Here is a 20,018-nt window from a genome sequence, read left to right as displayed (position 1 = left end):
GGTGGGGGGAGGAGTGAGGTGAGTGAGAGTAAGAGGTAGGTGGAGGAAGTGGGAGTGGTAATGAGATAGGTGAGAGGAGTGGGAATAAGGTAGGTGGAGGGGAGTAGGAATGGGAGTGAGGTACGTGGAGAGGTAGAGGGAGTGTTGTGTATGGAGTAGAGTAGATAGAGAAGGGGAAGAAGAGGAGGGGAAAATAGAGGGACAGGAGGAGGGGGGGAAGAGGGTAAGATGAAGGAAGGGGAAGGGGAAGGGGAAGGGGGGGAGTTGAGGAAGGAGAAAGGTTGGGGAAGAAGTGGAGACAGGGAGGAAAGGGGGAGAAATGGGAGAATACGGGATGGATGGAGAGAGAGAGAGAGAGAGAGAGAGAGAGAGAGAGAGAAGAAGAAGAAAGAGTGAAGGAGGTGAGAGGGGGGCAGGAGGGGAAGGGGAGGGGAGAAAGAGGGGGAAAAAGGGGGAAGAGAAATGGGGGGACGGGGGCGGAGAAATGGGGGGACGGGGGAGAAAAATGGGGGGACAGGGGGGGAAGGGTAAGGGTCAAGCCATCTGCCGGAGCGATCAAGGAGGAGCGAGGAGGAGGAGGAGGAGGAGGAGGAGGAGGCGAAGGAGGAGGAGGGTGCGTGTTGAGTGCTGACCCCAAAATGGGTCTACTGCGGCAAAACAACCACTTAACCTTTTTATCACGAGTGTCGCCAGACGATTTTATTCATATCCGGAGAAATGTGTGTGTGTGTGTGTGTGTGTGTGTGTGATTCATCATGGTCTTGGATCATGTGTTGGACTCGTGATCGACAATATAAACCTCCCGGATGAAAGCTCAGAGTTCGTATGACCGATCTATGGGTAATATTGTGACCTTACACGCACACACACACCCAACTCCCCGCCCACGATTGTTGGAGTAACAACCCGCAGCGCAGTGATACTGAAATTATTTCAGCCCTGGGCGGGATTCGAACCCGGACCGTCGTAGTGGCAGGTGATAACTCTAACCACGTGTGTGTGTGTGTGTGTGTGTGTGTGTGTGCGTGTGTTTGTGTGTGTGCGCGTGTGACCCGTCTCAATTAGTCCCTTTGGGTGCTAGTTCATTTTAATCCGGGTGCCGTATAGCGATTTTATTCATTTTTGTGGAACCCTGTTGGGGTGGGTCTCGGTCGTTCGAGGTCCGTTTCAGGGCAGGGCCCTCCCTCTCAGCTAAAAGAGAGAAAACACACATATACACATGTATATATATATATATATATATATATATATATATGTGTGTGTGTGTGTGTGTGTGTGTGTGTGTGTGTGTGTGCGTGTGTATTTCTAAACAGAAATGTAGTAGCACATTTGTAAATAACACACAAGAGAAAATAAACTTCGAATGAAAGAAGATTCTATATTTCGGCTATCAACTGTAGCCCTCTTCAGGAAAGTACACAAGACAGAGGACAAAGGGGACTTATAAGCTACAGGAACACAGAAAAGAGAGGGAACGTGGACTGATGACATTAGTCAGACGCGGGGTTAAATAGGGTGGCGGATGAGGGTGAGGGTGAGGTGGGGTTGTAAGCTTTGTACGAGCCTACTCACTGTCGCACGTGAAATAATGTCAGGAGTCCACTGCCCTTTAGAAATATTAATGTATATATATATATATATATATATATATATATATATATATATATATACACACACACATACAATCGAGATAAACAAGCCTGTTCGTATCGATCGTGTTTGCAAGGAATTAAATTGGAAATAAGTTAATGTGTTTTTTTAAGATGAAAATCTATGTACAGGGGACCATTCACTGTGTGTTGTAATACTATCCCATTTGTGTACATACTACCAACTGCGCTATCATGGCAGGGATGGGTTGAGTATAAAATTCGTGTATATATAACTCGAGCATACATATATAAGTGTGTTCAACTTATATCCCTCTTGATAGCGCAATTAGTTAAGTCACTGTCCATTTGTTACGTATCTGCTAGGTTCGAGTCCTCAGCCCGACAGTGTATCAGTTTTCGAGTATGCTTCCATTGAGGTTCTGTTAGTCTCGATAGCGTTTGCAAAGAATTTAAATGGAAAAGTTAAAGTGGTTAATAAGTGCGCTGAGGGTTGTTACTCCGACTCTCGTGGGCGGGGAGTTGGGTGTGTGTGTGTGCGTGTAAGGTCATAGCATTACCCATAGATCGGTCACATACGAGCTCTGAGCTCTCTTCCAGAAGGGAAATAGCTGTCAATCACGAGTCCAACACGTGATCCAAGACCATGGTGAATCACATATCACCTGTCTTTACCCAGAAAAAATACATACAAGTGAGTCACAGTATTTAAATGAGTGAAGGTTTTTATTGCTCAGTGCTCTCCCTCTCTCTCTGCCCGATGTGAAACGACCTTATCTTGTGCAGACTTTCGTTCCCAGTATTCATAAGGACATCAGTCATGCCTCCTCTCACTCCCTCCCACTCCCGTCTCCCTCCTTGCTCCCTTTTCAAGCGCCTTCAATCATCTCTTCCTCCTTCCCTCCACCTCTTCTCATTCTTCCTCTTTCTTTCCTTGTTCCTCCTCTCACTTCCTTCCCCAACCTCCTTCTTCCTCTTGGCGGTCGCGTACACACACGTACACATGTACACACACGTACACACACACAGTGAAAGCTGTAAGACCACGTAAATGATTTATGAGCGACCCAAACTGATGGGCTGAAGTTGTGAGTGATAGTTAGCTTGATTCCTATTAGTTCCAGACGGAGACCGACATTCCGTTTCCTTCCTCGGTTCCCGTTTTCTTTTTTCGTCTGTTTGTCCACGTGGCGTAATGACACCATTGGCTGATGGAAGTGGGAGGTGCAGGTTGACCGCGCACTACAATTGACCCAAGTTCGCGCGGCTGATGATAGAGGTCAGGTCGGGTTGATCATGCAAGGTTGAGATCATGATCAATGCGTTTTTTATTCTATTTTTTTTTCTCGCCCGCTGAGGGCTGTTCCAGGAAATAAAATAAAAAAAAAACAGGAAAAAAAATGTCAAAGTGCCAGTCGGGAAAGTGTCAATTTCTTGTTTTCGAAGTTAGTTCCGAACCAGATTAACTATAACCCTTTTGTTTCATCTGTGAACTTCTCCGGACTGTCACAAGAGAGAGAGAGAGAGAGAGAGAGAGAGAGAGAGAGAGAGAGAGAGAGAGAGAGAGAGCCAAATGTTTACAGTGGCCCGCAACCATTAATAAATTAATAAATAATAAATAAATAATAAAATAAAAAGTTTCCCACAAACCCTTCAACATGTTGACCTATTTAAGACGTATTTTCCAAGCTGACGTCAGACGACTTTATTCAGTCGGAAGCCCAGACTCGGGGGGGGGGCGCAAGTCCATCCCTTTGTTGGATAAAATCGGCAGACGACATCCCTAAGAGAGGTCCGTATTGTGTGTAACCTTATCTAAGGTGGTTTGACCTATGAAGGTGTTACATCAGGAGCCAATGGAGTGCCATATTGACCAATGAAAATGTGTGTGAAGCGTGTGAAAATGGTTGTTAAAATCGTGTGAAAATTGTGAAAGAATCATGTAATCATTGTGTGAAAGTCGTGTGAAAATTGTGTAAAAATCGTGTGAAAATTGTAAAAGAATTGTGTATTGTGTGAAAGTTGTGTGAAAATGATGCTAAGATCGTGTGAAAATTGTGAAAGAATCGCTGATCATTGTGTGAAAGTTGTACAAAATGATGAAAATTGTACAAAAGATCAAGTGGAAAATAATATGAAATTTGCATAAAGATGTGTGACAACTGTGTAAAAAACGTAACTGTGTGAAACGTGTAAAATTGTGAAAATAGCAGCTACCGAAAAATGTGTATAAGGAATAACAAGTAAAGAAGAAGCCTTGAACCATTACTATTAATATTCTACTAAAGAAAACTTTCTCACGTGGCATTCCCTAAAAAAATAATAATAATAATAATAATAATAATAATAATAACAACAGTAAACTAAAACAGAATAAACAGAAAATACAAAATAAATAAATAATAAAAAGTACCATCCTAAATGGATCTCAGCACTCTCTTTGCCCTATGTGAAACGCTTTGATCTTGTGTAGACTTTCGTAAGACTTAGCAGTTAAGGGATCGGTCGAGATGAGCCTGAGATCAATAAAAATAATCTGGCGACAAACACACACACGCAAACACACACACACACATACACACGCAAACACACACACACGATTCCAACACGTGATCTAAAGACCAAGGTGAATACACACGCAAACACACACACACACACACAAACACAATAAATACACAGAAAAACATATGTTACTGTCGCACACTGTCAATCTATTTCGATTGAAGTTTATGGGAACCAAATCTTACTTGTAAACAATATCTACAATTAAAAGTACACGAAATCCATCATACAAACATATCATCAATTTTTCGCGGCACACGGTTTGAGAATCAGTCTCCCAGAGGCATTTGCCTACCGACTGACGATTTTGTTGAGCTCGTAGGGTCCCCTCGTGCTCTCTAAGGAGTACGTTCAAGGTATGCCATACATTCTCTTTATCCTGACTGCCGCCAGGCGATTTTATTCCTCTGGGGGGGGGGAAGGACCGTGTGTGCTGGACATCTCGTCTGCACAGATCAGGTCAAGTGATGACGGAAGCGAGGTCGCCGGACAAGCGCTCCACAGCGCGAGACGGACTGGGTTGAGAATGCCCAAATGACACTGATACACACACACGTACACACGCACGCACACAAAGGTCACAGTATTACTCATAGATCGGGCAATCTATGAAATCGAGCTCTCATCCGAGAGGGTAGCAGTTGTTGATCACGGGTCTAGCACGTGATATAATACCGTGGTAAATCTCTCTCTCTCTATTTCACACACACACACAAAGACAGAAAGAGGGGGGAGAGAGAGAGAGAGAGGGAGAAAGGGGTAAAAAGGGAGGGAGAGAGGGGAGAGAAGAGAAGAGAAAGGGAGAGAGAGAGAAAGAGAGGGGGAGAAAGCGGGAGAAAGAGAGATGGAGAGAGAGAGAGAAGGAGAGAGAAAGATCCTCCCAATGTGGCTTCCCCTATCCTCCCATTCATCCCACCCATAGACAACCTCCCTACACCCAAACCCACAAGTCACTCCCCCCTCCCCTTACCCCCCCCCCACACACACACACATCCAAGGTGCTAAACACTCCAGAGGCCGAGACCAACGCTATAGACTCTTCGTCTTGAACACGTTTATTGAGGTCACAGCATCCCCCGAGTCAGTCAAGGTCTCAATGATGATGATAATTATATATTCTCGCTGTTTGGTCGTGGTGGTGGTGGTGGTGGTTGTCTTCTTCTTCTTCTTCCTGCATAGTGGACTTTGTGAATGAGGCGGACGAAAGGGGCTCTCTCTCTCTCTCTTGGTATCTTAGTTGTTTGTCTTTCTACTTGGCAGACCCATGGCACAATAAAGTCTGATTACTTCTTGAACCTCTCTCTCCATCATCTTGCTCCCTCCATCTCTCTCTCTCTCACCCCTCTTTTTCACTCTTTATCATTCCCCCATCTCTCTCTCTCTCACTCACCCCCCTTTCTTTCTCTATCATTCCTCCATCTCACTTTATCATCCCTCTTCTCTCTCTCTTTATCATTCCCCCATCTCTCTCTCTCTATCACCCTCTTTCTCTCTCACTCTATCATCCCCCCTCTTTCTGTCTCTCTCTTTATATCACCCTACTCTCTTACTGCGTCATCCCCTCTCTTTTTCTCTGGCTTTTTCCCTATATCACGCCCCTCTTTCTATCACCCTCTTTTCTCTGTCATCCCTCCTCTTTTTCTCTGGCTTACTCCCTCTATCACCCCTCCCTCTCTTTCTCTGGCTCTCTCCCTCTAACACCCACCTCTCTCTCTCTCTCTATCACGCTCTTTTCTCTCTGTCATCCCTCCTCTCTTTCTCAGACTCTCTCCCTCTATCACCGCCCTCTCTCTCTCTTTCTACTGTTCCAACTAGCCAGGACGAAAGGAGAAAATCAAGAAGTTAATGAAAATAGTCTTTGATCCCATTGCAACTGTGGAATACCAAGGGAACGAATAAAATCGCCTGGCGGCAGCTCAAACGAATGGAAAAGGGCCACCAGGTACGGAAGACCTTGTTTTTTTTTTTAAATAACAATCCTACTTTCTAGTCATGAGCAATTTAATGTTTTCTCATCGCTACAACATAAGATTTTGTTAAACACAAAGAAGCGTATGTCCTGTAATTTGTTATTCTGATACACGCATTAATGTAATCACAAACACACGAAACAGCGCATCCATATGCGCGCGCGCGCACACACACACACACACAGACACACAAACATATACTGGTGCACACATACGCATACACAAATATATATATACAGACACGAGCGCGCACATACACACAAACATACCCACACACACACACGAGCGCGCACATACATACACACACACACACACGAGCGCGCAAATACACACACACACGAGCGCACACATGCACACACACACACACACACACACACACACACGAGCGCACACATACACACACAAACATACACACACACACACACACACACACACACATTCACGCACACACGAGCGCACACAAACACACACACGAGCGCGCACACACACACACACACACACACACACACACACACACACACGAGTGCGCACATAAATATCTTTTGCTCCTCTGACCTTGCCAGCGCTGCAGTCCTTTCCATTTGCCCTGGCATGGTCGGGCCGACCGGATGCCCGGACCGACCAAACCCGGACCGACCCTCATCCTCTTGGACTAGGTGACGCGACGACGCTGCTGTGGAGCAATTGTTTCTTTCATCCTATCGTGACTGACTCGGAGAGAGTATGATGATGATGATGGTGATGATAGTGATGATGATGATGATGATGATGATGATGATAGTGATGATGATGATGATGATGATAGTGATGGTAACAATGGTGAATATAATGATGTGGTGATGATAGTGATAATAGTAATGGTGGTGATGATGATTGTGATGATGGTGGTGATAGTGATGATAGTAATGATGGAGGTGATGGTGGTGATGATAGTGATGATGCAGGTGGTAGTAACGATGGTGAAGATAATCATGGAGATGGTGATAATGATAGTGGTGATATGGTCGTGGTAATGGTAATATTTATACTGTCAAAATACAGGAAAAGGTCCATCCAGGTAGGCTACTGAGAATGGAATGCCACGATGATGAATAAAATCGTCTGACGGCAGCCATAATACTACGTAAATGTGCCACCAGGCAAAGAAGGGATTCATTTGCTTGAAATCCCCTGACGACACACACACACACACACACAAACCGTTACTGTCGCCTTGAACAATGGGATGGTATTTGTGTGTAAGATCACACCATTGCCCATACATAGATCTACATACGGACTCTTGAGCTCTCACCTGAAAGAGTAGTAACTCTCGACCACGAGTCCAGCACGTGATCCTAGACCATGGTCAATCACATATACACACACACTCACACAGTTTCACACACAAGTACATACTCATACACACGCAACCAGACATACATGCACACACACACAAAGTTTCACACGTAAATACACACACACACACACACAATCACATACAGACACGACTCGGTGGCGCGGTTGGTAGAGTCCCAGACTGTCACTACGGCGGTCCGGGTTCGAATCTTGCCCAGGGCTAAAAATAATTTCAGTGTCGCTGCGTTTCGAGTCGTTACTCCAACTCTCGTGGGCGGGGGGTTGGGTGTGTGTGTGCGTGTAAGGTCAAAGCATTACCCATAGATCGGACATACGAGCTCTGAGCTCTCTTCCGGGAGGGAATTAGCTGTCGATCACGAGTCCAACACGTGATCCAAAGACCAAGGTAAATCATATACATAAGACGTCATCCGTGCGCGTGCACCTTAAGTAGTGGTTAGCGTAGCAGGTAATCAAGGTACGTTTCCGAGATCGTCCCCCCACCCCCCAAGGAACGTGAAAGCTTCACAATCTTGATGACTGTTACTGCCCCCCTTGAGTATGGGTATGTCTGTATGTATGTAAGGTCACAATATTAACCACATATAGGACTACGAGTACATTAGTTCTGAGCTCTCATCTGGGAGGGTAACAGCTGTTAATCACGAGACCAACATGTGATCCTAGACCACATGCAGTCCTGTGTCCTTGCTGACATCAGTCCCCTCCAGGCGTCATCAGCATCATTGTCAGCCTCGTCAGTGTCAGCCCTTACGTCACTACTGACGACGACGTCAGAAGCTTTGTCGGTCTGACACAACGCTCCGGACGGACGGACGGACGGACACGTGTAGAGGACAGACACACACACAGACAAGACTCGCTTTCACCCACTCGCCTTGCCCGCGCCGTCGTCCTATTGGCCCGTTGCTCGGTCGGTCGGTCTCGCTTCTTTCCATTCCGACTAAATCGAGATAGTTTCCTATAATCACAAGGAGTTAGCATATTTCTATATCTGACCACACACACCCACACACACCCTACGGGTCACTACGAGCATAGCTCTCTTCCCGTAAATTATATATACACAGAGTCGTTTATATAATACACATATTTCTGTGTGCACGCGTACGTGTCGTTTGTGTATGTGTACACGCGTGTGTGTGTGCGTTTGTGTGCATGTTTGCGGACATGACTGTATCCTAAACGAGGTAGCCCGAGTTGACCTCCGGCCGCGGCATCAAGGCCTCTCGATTCTTGGTACCCGCAGAGGCCACGACCAGAAGCCGTTCCTCCTCTCCTAGGCACTGGAGGAGAGCCAGGGCGTCTGGAGGAACAAGCCCAAATGACCCTTATCCATTCAGGGCATAAGGTCGTTAAGAGGTATTACGTCTCCTCCCTTTACCCGAAACAGTACCAACTCCTTCCCTTGGTGTTGGTACTTTTATTTTATTTTTTTTCTGTCGCCAGGGTATTTGTATCATTTCTGTGGTACTCCTCCACCCTACCCTCACCCTCCACTCACTTTCCTTATCTGACGCCAAGCTTTTTTATATTTTTGTATGCAAAGTATATGAAAGTGTTATTTTTTACAGATATATAAAATTGTGATGTTTTTCGAAACTGGAAATGTATAAATTTTCGCAGCCGACCTAGTTATGGACCAAAAGGTCTCCTGTCAAGATGCTCTTCCTTGGTAAATTATCGTCACTTCGTACGTCGACAGCCGAAGTTGTCAAAACTAGTGAGGTAGGTCACTACTTTCTGGATTGTGCAACTCTGTCCATGGACAGGGAGGTCCTGTCACGTGACGGTTAGACAACTTTATGGATGCGGGTGACAAGTGGAAATAGACATGGAACTGCCTAGTGTAGGCCTTATGGTCTCTTGCAGTCTCCTTCATTCTTATGTTCTTATGGATGTCGCTTATCTCAATAAACGCCTTTCGTACCGTGGGGCACTTTTCCTTATATTCCTGATACCTACAGAGTATTCTATTCATCACCGTGGTACCCCCCTCCTCCCCCGGGGGCACTGGAGGGGGAGGGGGGGAAAGGGGCAGGGCAAGGATGCCATTTATTGCCCAGTCATCCCTAAAAAAAAAATATATATATATATATATATATATATATATATATATATATATATCTATATATATATATATATATCCATCCATCATTACTTTCCAAAATCCAACAGCAAGGTTCTATGATCAAGGGCCAGGAGCGAGTGATTGCTGGTAACGTCTTGTGACCAAATGCTCTTAGTAATAACAATAACAGTAATAACACCAATCTTTTGCCCCTGTTCTCTCTTGAAACTGACCCCCGGCCCCCAGTTAACCGGCTACGGCCATCGATTCAGAAATACTGTGTTGGTGTAGGGAAGGGGTGAGTGAAGGGTATAGTAGTATAAGTTGATATTTGCATCTAGATCAATTAGCCTCTTTTAACAGGCTAGATTTGTGTTAGTATTACTGGGAAGGTGGAAAAAGAAGTTACGGGTCTAGTTCCGAGTTGTGAATTTATTCCTGACCGGTTTCACTCTACGCTTCTTCAGCGGAAGAAGCGTAGAGCGATACCGGTCAGGAATAAATTCGCAACTCGGAACTAGACACGTGACTTCTTTTTCCACCTTCCTCAACTCGTCGTAATGTCTGTGTTAAAGCTGGGTGGTGATCTGAACGTAGGCATGTCACTGCAATTCTTACAAACCCTCTCTTTGAATTGGTTTCTGAAGATGTTTGGTGAAGTAGAGTATGCAAATTATTGTGGAGTGCTTGCTGTGGTCTGACCGTGTATACGTTTTTTATGGACGTATTGTGGGGTCTAATGGGTTGAATATTGGTGTTCTTTGAGGAGAACAATAGTGGGGCTTTTTTGTGTTGTGTATGGTTTGCTGTGTTGTTGTGGCGTGATATCATGATATATGTTGGTGTGATGTGTGTGATGTCATGTCAAGTCATGTGTTTGTGTGATGTGATGCCATGCACTGGTATAATGTGATGTGATATAATGTCATGTGTTAATGTGATGTGTTGGTGTGATGTCTTAATGTGATATGTTGGTGTGATGTGATGTGTTAATGTGATGTTGGTGTGATGTGATGTGTTAAAGTGATGTGTTGGTGTGATGCGTTAATGTGATGTTGGTGTGATGTGATTTCTTAATGTAATGTATTGGTGTGATGTGTTAATGTGATGTTGGTGTGATATGATATGTTGGTGTGATGTGTTAATGTGAGGTGTTGGTGTGATGTGTTAATGTGAGGTGTTGGTGTGATGTGTTGATGTGATATGGTGGTGTGATGTGATGTGTTAATGTGATGTTGGTGTGATGTGATGTGTTAAAAAGCTGTGTTGGTGTGATGTGTTAATGTGATGTTGGTGTAATGTGATGTGTTAATGTGATGTTGGTGTGATATGATTTCTTAATGTAATGTATTGGTTTGATGTGTTAATGTGATGTTGGTGTGATATGCTATGTTGGTGTGATATATGTTGGTGTGATGTGTTAATGTGAGGTGTTGGTGTGATGTGTTAATATGATGTGTTGGTGTGATGTGTTGTGATGTGTTAATGTGGTGTTAATGTGATGTGTTGATGTGATGAGATGTATTAATGTGATGTGTTAATGAGATGTGATTTGTTAATGTGATGTGTTAGTGTGAAGTGTTAATGTGATTTTGGTGTGATGTGATGAGTTAATGTGGTGTTGATGTGATGTGATTTGTTGATGTAATCCAATGATGTGATGTGTTAATGTGATGTGTTGGAGTGATGCATTGGTGTGATGTGTTAATGTGATGCATTGGTGTGATATATGTTAATGTGATGTATTGATGTGATGTGGTGTGACGTGTTAACGTGATGTGCTAATGTGTGATGCGATATGAGGGTCTGGGTGGGTATGACTTCTGAATGTATGTATTCTACTGTCATTCAATTGCAACCAATTATCATTTCTAATTCTTAATTCAATTTTGTTCATAGATGTCTTTGTTTTCTTATATATATATATATTATATATATATATATATATATATATATAATATATAATATATATATATACATATATGTACCAAGAGATTTCCCCCCCCCCTTACAATGGGGGTAGCTTAGTCAAAGGCACGTGTCTACTCCCACCCCTTCCACTCCCATCCACCACCTTTTCCCCCCCATCTACCCTCTCATCTTTGTTTTCTTAATTGCTGGATACAATGCTGTGGGTGCATAGTTAAGTGGAGTTTATATGAATTACCTATATATAGTGGTTGGTGTCTCTATCCACTGTCCATATCCTGTATATGCCACTGTTCAAAGTATGTTCAGTTTTTTTGCTTTAGTGTGAAGTAATAATGATGATAACAGTAATAATAATAATAATAATAATAGTAATAACCATTATAGTTAATAATAATAATAATAACAATTATAATAGTAATAATAATGATAATGATAACAATAATCATAATGACTGATAATAATAGTAATGATGATGATGATGATATAAAGAAGAATAATTTTATAAAGAGATGAATGAAACTGACTGAAGAATTAATAATAAACACATGAAAAGGGATGAAGTAGAATATAATTACTAGATATAGAAAGAGAGAGAGAGGGGTGAGATATATGGAGAGATAGTTGGAGAGAGAGAGAAAGAGAGAGAGGGAGAGATAGAGAGATACATTGAGAAATAATTGGAGAGAGAGAGAGAGAGAGAGAGAGAGAGAGAGAGAGCGAGAGAGACATGGAGAAATAATTGGAGAGAGGATATATATATATATATATACATATATATATATATATATATATATATATATAATATATATATATATATATATATAATAATAGTAATAACCATTATAGTAATAATAATAATAATAACAATTATAATAGTAATAATAATGATAATGATAACAATAATCATAATGACTGATAATAATAGTAATGATGATGATGATATAAAGAAGAAGAATTTTATAAAGAGATGAATGAAACTGACTGAAGAATTAATAATAAACACATGAAAAGGGATGAAGTAGAATATAATTACTAGATATAGAAAGAGAGAGAGAGAGAGGGGTGAGATACATGGAGAGATAGTTGGAGAGATAGAGAGAGAGAGAGAGAGAGAGAGAGAGAGAGAGAGAGAGAGAGAGTGTGAGGGGAGAGAGAGAGAGAGAGAGAGAGAGAGAGAGAGAGAGAGAGAGAGAGAGAGAGAGAGAGAGAGAGAGAGAGAGTGAGAGATAGAGAGATACATGGAGAAATAATTGGAGAGAGAGAGAGAGAGAGAGAGAGAGAGAGAGAGAGAGAGAGAGAGAGAGAGAGAGAGAGAGAGAGAGAGAGAGAGAGAGAGGGAGAGATACATGGAGAAATAATTGGAGAGAGAGGGAGGGAGGGATATATATATATATATATATATATATATATATATATATATATATATATATATATACACACACATATATATATATATATATATAGAGAGAGAGAGAGAGAGAGAGGTGGGGGGGGGAATAGACAGAGACAAAAAAGAAGAAGAAAAGGATGGTATTAATTGTGACATACTCCAAACTCTTTCCTACCAAGGTGGTTATGCAGAAATGATCAAAATACATACTTTGGTGGCGGACACATTTCAAGAGTAAATGTCACCGAGTACACATAAAGGGCTCACATGCCCACAACCCCTTCTCTATTGAAAGGATGTCACAAAAAATAATATATAGCCAGCAGAAACCAAAATAATTTGATAACTGTCTTTTGAACACAGAGTTAAATGAAATGGAATAAAATAATTTTGCTACCAAGAGACTGCAACAAAAATTAATGAGACAAATTAAAAGAGTTAATTTCCACCACTGACATTGGTCTATCATCCATTGCTATCAGTTACTATCATCCTCTTCAATGTAATTTATGCCTGCCAATACCTAAATCACCATACTTTCTTGGAATAATTATCACATACTTTTAGAATATATTTATTACATCAATCTTAAGATATGGAAGCCTTTCCCCCAAAAAATAAATAAAATAAATGAATTACTAAATAAATATATATACATACATACCATGATCAACAATGATAAAACACCTTAATATTGTAATTGATGGAAACAGACTGTAGAATCTGAAGTATTAAATCATACAAGAAAAAAATCATAGCAATAATTAATCAGCCTTGTAATCTTTACAGATGAATTGTTGGAGGGCAGATAATGAACTCTAAGCTCAAAATTTGAAATTTAATTTCACATAAATCATCTATAGCATCTGAATGTGATCAATTAAACCATAAAGAACAGACTAATTGATTATCTGCCTGATATAAGATAACAATTACAATACACTAAATAATCATTAAGTTATTAACTCACCTTACTTCCATGATTGTGGCATCTTGTTGATATTGCAATCTGCCTTTGTCCTGCTATTCTAAGTTAGGTGGTGTATCCAAACAAGTATTACGAGAATATATATAATATCTTTTTTCACTGGTCCATATATAGACTGAAATATTTATGAATAATAATGGTGGACACGTTTGTTTTGTGTCATTACGACACAATGCAAATGGACACGTATTTCATACAAAAATATTCAACCACATATCTGTTAACAAAACTTATCAACAGTTTGTTTCTGCCAAATATCAACGCACAACACTACATGAATAAGTTGCAATTTATCATTGTTTTATGTCACCTCCACGTACTATAAAATTAAATGTATTCATATTTCATACAACGAAGATTCCATCACACACGTAATTTATTCTGTTTCGAGGTAAATAATCTTACAAATTGTTTGTCCATGATATCAAGCATGACACTATTTGATTACACTGTAATCTATTGATCAGTTTAAAACAAAACAACAGCAAACACCCGCATAAATTAGTCCAACTTTGTTAGTTTCATCAAGATGAATACAAATAAAACCTGCACACACAAAAATTATACCAAGTATTTTGAATATTTCTATAGCAAATATAATCACCTACATTCATACCAAATGTCAGACCCTGACATAGGTTATTCATGTCATTATTAGGGCATAAAACATACACTCACTTTAATTTGTTTGACAACAAACATCTAAAGTTAATTAAAAACTACTAATTCACAGATGCCTCAATATTGTCCAATTAAAACAAGGCTTTTGAAGTCAAGCAAATTTCTGCATTCTAACTGATTATATATTCTGTAATATCTTACCCGTGTAATGTACTAATTAGTCATCCCTTAATGACAATAAACATTTCGAACATTTGTTCAAACAGAAATTTGAATACATCATACATGTCCAGTTGGATATTTCGCATGGGACAAATGAATTCCAAGTGACCTTTATTTACATATTTGTTTATCTATTTATTTATTCATATATTTGTTTGTTTTTGCAAGAGCCGGCTTGAATAACTTTAACGCCTTAAATCCTTGTATATATTTTCCTGGTTTTCTAATTTTGGAGTAAAGGTTTTAACACACTGAGCGTCCATGAGCTTCGACAGCGTCGACAGTTAAGGGTTCGTTTGAGTAAAAACGACTTTGGTTACAATATTTTATTTTTCAAATCACCAAATGTAAATTTATTTTTCCGTCGTATATACAGCAAATTTGAATAATGAAATAAGAGATTGTGAACCTATACAAATGTTATACAACTGTTGAAATGTGGGAGGAATAATAGCCTACTGTGATAAGCCCTAGTTAACTTACCTTGGCTTTCATTACCTCCCGTAGTATTTCATGAAAAATCGAACGAAACTAATTCTAAAATTGAATATATTATTTTTCCTATTAAATACATAAATAAATAAATTTGATGTTCTATCCGTGCACACTTGAATGTGCGTTGTGATGCGCTAACGTAATCTGATCAGAAACTACTGAAGTAAATAGATATGTACATTTCATGTATTTTCACCCTCCATACACCTTCTCTAGCCACCGTAGCAAAACACATGCTGTATCGACTTCTAAGTGGATAGGCAGGTTCTGCAAGGAAAAAATAGACTGAACTTGTATATTTCCTGACCCTAGGACGCTTTCCAAGAATTACTTGGTCGCATGCAGCGATTGCGTGCATGGGCAAGCGCTCGGAAGACAAGGAAGTGTTTGGATTAGGCAAGCAGGCAAGCACTGCTTATTGAATAATGTATTTATTCTATATAACTTATGTGCAATTTATTTATTTGAATTTATCTACTTTTATATTTAATTTTGTCTTCTATTATTTATTCTTATCTTATTTATTATTTATTTAAATTTTATTTATTTTTACGAGATAAAATTTCTGGGGATGGTAGGGATTGGGATGGGGGATTCTAAACATGAGTGTAGGTACTTTTCCTATTATGCAAACTGCCGCCAGCCGATTTTATTAATCTCCACGGCACCTCTGACAGATATATAGACAAGCATATCAAAACATCAACGTATAGACAAACATAGCCTAGCCCCATGACGTCATGTCGACTGCAAGGACTCGAAAGAAAAATGTCGACAGTATAATGGCTTTTTTTCCACGTGGATCAAGGTGAGATGTCCTTTTTCGACTCTGCCCGAAGTACTTAAGGGCACGAAACCTTTGTTGTCTCCAAGAGTCAAGTAGGCACCAAGGAGAGACTTTCAGAAGAAAATGCCACCCAGAGCACGCCAGGAACGAGAGTGCTACGATGTCAAGGTGCCACTTCTGGGTACCACAGTCGAGGTGAAACTACGGACATTCGATTGTGACCCACGAGCTACTCTAACGATCCAAGTATGCGTTGTGTTCATGAGAATTTGATAACAGTATACACACACACACACACACACACACACACACACACACACACACACACACACACACACACACATATATGTATATATATATATATATATATATATATATATATGTATACATATATATATATATATATATGTACATATATGTATATTTATATATATGTATATATATATATATATATATATATATATATATATATATATATATATATATATATATGTATATGTATATGTATATATATTTTTTCTGGTTCATATCATGAGAGGTTCATTTGGCCGCTAAAGAACACCAAGGTCGGAACCTGCACGGCGCAGGCGCCGGAAGCGGAGGGGTCGTGGGGCCCGGAACGGGGGGAAGGGGGCGGGGAAGAATTCAAGGAAGAGGGAAGAATGGGGGAGTGGGATGAAAGAGGAACGGTAGAGGGAGGGGAGTGTAGGAGGAAGAGAGAGGAAGGGGAGGGGAGGGAGAGGGGAAAAGGGGAGGGGAGAAGGAGGAAGAGGAGAATGAGAGAAGAAGAGGAAGCTGGAGGGAGAGAAGAGAGGAAGGGAAAAACTAGAGAAGGAGAGGAGGAGAGAGAGAAGAGAGAGAGTGGGGAAAGGAAAGGGAGAGGAGGGGAGTAGGAGTGGGTGGGGGGAGGGGAGGAAGCTTGGGCATCTACATCCTATCAAGAGTCGTGATCACGCCGGGGGAGGGGGGGATGTCAGCAGGGGGGCGAAGGGGGAATGTGTGGTAAGGGGCGAGAGGGGAGGTGGGGTGTGGGGCGTGGGGGGAAGGTGTGGTGAGGGGGGAACGTGGGGGTGAGGGGGGAAGGTGGGGTGAGGGAGGAAGGTGGGACGAGGGGAGAAAGGTGGGGTGAAGGAGGAAGGTGGGGCGAGGGAGGAAAGTGGGGTGAAGGGGAAGGTGGGGGTGAGGAGCGAGGGGGAAGGTGGGGGGATGCATCAACTACACTGAACAAGGCCATTAATAGGTCATTTCGGTGTCAAGGGACAATAAAGAGGTCCCTCTCGACGACTTGTGAGGATGGAGGGTGAGGTCGATTATATATCAAAGGACAGATAGAAAGATATATATATATATATATATATATATATATATATATATATGTATATATATAATATAGATAGATAGATAGATAGATAGATAGATTGACAAACAGACAGATGATAGATAGATAGATAGATGGATAGATAGACAGATAGATAGACAGACAAACAGACAGATAGATAGATAGATAGACAGGAAAAGATAAATACTTAATTGGCAACAGTCTATAATATCAATAAAAATTATTTGACTGGATATAGTTTAGAGACTATAGATGTGTATTACATTGGGCACAGATTATACAAGAGACATGAGTGGAATGGAGGGGATATTTAACCTCCCCTCCCCCCACAGTGGATTTTGGTCGGGGGGGGTAGCTTAATCATCACATCCTCCCCCCCCCTGCCCCGGTTGAAATTCTCCCCCTTAAGTGGGAAGGAGTGATTGATACAGTAGGTCATCCCCTCCCCCTCCTCTCGTCCCCCTCATTCCTCCCCTCCCCCTCCTCCCCTTTCCCTCCTTCCTCCTTCCCTCCTCCTTCCCCCTCCTCCCCTCCTCCCCCTCCCCCTCCTCCCCCTCCTCCCCCTCTTCCCTCTCCCCGGCAGGATCTATGCCCATGTTAACATATAATACAGTATATGTATCATCTGTATATATACAAATTAATTTTCCAAAATAATCTAATGTAGAAATTATAGCACTTTTTGATAATCTGTTTATTTATTTTTTCTCCAAAAGCGTTTCTGCTCCAAATACTGGAAAATCGGAATCGAGCTGTTCTCGCATTTGCTCATTTGTGGGTTCGAATCCCGCACTTTCCACCGATCCCCAGCAGTTTATTACCTGCCCCAACTAAGGTGAAGAGTCCGGCCTTAGCTGCTCAGTGCCTCCTGGCGTCGGCTTCTCACGTCTCATTGGTCCAATGACGACGACGATGACGAAGACGACGACGAAGACAACGACGACGACGACAAAGACGACGACAAAGACGACAACGACTACAACGACAAAGACGGCGACGACGACAAAGACGACGCCAAAGACGAAGACGACAAAGACGACGACGAAGACATTTACCGCCTTGACCCCTTCCTCTCTAATCTCTTCCTCCTCCCGACACCACCGCTTACTCTTTATTTATGACACACACACACACACACACACACACACACACACACACACACACACACACACACACACACACACACACACACACACACACACACACAAACACACACATGCACACACACACGCCATCGTCCTTCAATGATAAGCATATTGTCAACACCATTAAGAGAGAAAAAAGAAGAAAAAGAAGAAGGAGGAGGAGGAGAAGGAGGAGGAGAGAGAGAAAGAAAGAAAGAAAGAAAAAACAGAGAAAACATCTTCAGAGTGACAGTGGCGTGGGTGGGAGGAATTGATCCCCCCTAGTGGACGATCGGGGGGGGGGGGTCAGAAGAGGTCCTCAAGGGGTCTCCTCGATAAAGAGGAGGGGGGAAGAGGAGGAGGAAGAAGAGGAAGAGGAGGAGGAGTAAAATGAGGAGGAGGAGAAGGAAGAGGAGGAGGAGGAGGAGGAGGGAAAGGAGGAGGAGGAGGAGGAGAAAGGAGAAGGAGTAGGGAGAAGAAGGAAGAAGATGGAGGAGAAGGAGGAAGAGGAGGAGGAAAAGGAGGAGGAGGTGAGGAGGAAGATGGAGGAGAAGGAAGAAGAGGAAGAGTAGGAAGAGGAGGAGGAAGAAGGTGGACAGAGATAAGTCGTACCTCACGTCGGACATCAGATATCAAATGTCGCCATCTGGGGACATATTTTTCCCCTACAGTCATCGGTAAATAAATAATAAATAAAGTAAAATGAGATAATAAAATACATAATCCTCATTAAATGAATTAATTCATGTACTTCAAGTGTGAAAGTTTATCTTTTTGGCAGAAATTAAATGAAAATAGTATGATAAAGTGTCAATGGGTACAAAATAAAATTCTTTGAAAAATTGATTATGATCAAGGCTTAGGAATCGACTTGACATTATTATTTGAATACAACCTTGGAGCAAAAGCTACACACACACACACACACACACACACACACACACACACACACACACACACACACACACACACACACACACACACACACACACACACACACACACACACAAACACACACGCGCGCGCACACACACACACACATATACACAACACACGCACATACACACACACACACAGACACACACGCACACACAGACACACACGCACATACAAACACACAGACACACACACACACACACACACACGCACATACAAACACACATACACACACAAACACATACATACACACATATACATACACACAAACACACACACATACACACACACACGCACACACACACATAAATACACACACACATTATTTTAATTAATACACGGTTTGATGATGATGGGGGTTAGTGTCGAGGGCTTCCTCGCTGTAGCACTGAATTCGCGTTGTGCATACGGCGTGAAGGTTTTGAATAATAATGCACATCATTACTGTCCCCACTGAGCAAGGGAATGAGCATGTGGTATTTGTGAAAAGATGGCACCATTACCCATGGGTTGTATTTATGAACTGTGAGCTCTCATCGGGGCGGGTCACAGTTGTCGACCACGAGGCCAGCACGTGATTCGATTTAATCGTATTATAAAATTTAAAAAAAA

This window comes from Oratosquilla oratoria, chromosome 11, assembly GCF_046742065.1.
Source record: "Oratosquilla oratoria isolate Oo_2021 chromosome 11, ASM4674206v1, whole genome shotgun sequence".
In the NCBI taxonomy this organism is placed as follows: Eukaryota; Metazoa; Arthropoda; class Malacostraca; order Stomatopoda; family Squillidae; genus Oratosquilla; species Oratosquilla oratoria.
This window is presented reverse-complemented; position numbering follows the sequence as displayed.